A 407-nucleotide genomic window follows, 5' to 3' on the forward strand; every position below is an offset into this window, starting at 1 on the left:
GGAAGAAAAGTTATGACCAACCTCGACAGCATATTAAAAGCAGAGACATTACTTTGCCAACAAAGGTCCATCTAGTTAAAGCTGTGGTTTTCCCAATAGTCATGGTGTGGTTGTGAGAGTTGTACCATAAAGAAAGCTGAGTGCCAACAGATTGATGCTTCTAAACTGTGATGGTGGAGAAGACTCTTCAGAGTCCCTGGACTGCAAGGAGATCAAACCAGTCAATCCTAAAGGAAAACAGTCCTGAATTTTCATTGGAAGGACTGATGCTGAAGCTGAAACCCAATACTTTGGCCACCTGATGTGAAGAACTGACTCACTGGAAAAGACCCTGATGAGGGAAAGATTGAAAGCAGAAGAAGGGGATAACAGAGGATGAGATGGTTGGATGGCATCACTGACTCAAT

Source organism: Bison bison, unplaced genomic scaffold (genome assembly GCF_000754665.1).
Source record: "Bison bison bison isolate TAMUID 2011002044 unplaced genomic scaffold, Bison_UMD1.0 scf7180017864316, whole genome shotgun sequence".
NCBI classification, from domain to species: Eukaryota; Metazoa; Chordata; class Mammalia; order Artiodactyla; family Bovidae; genus Bison; species Bison bison.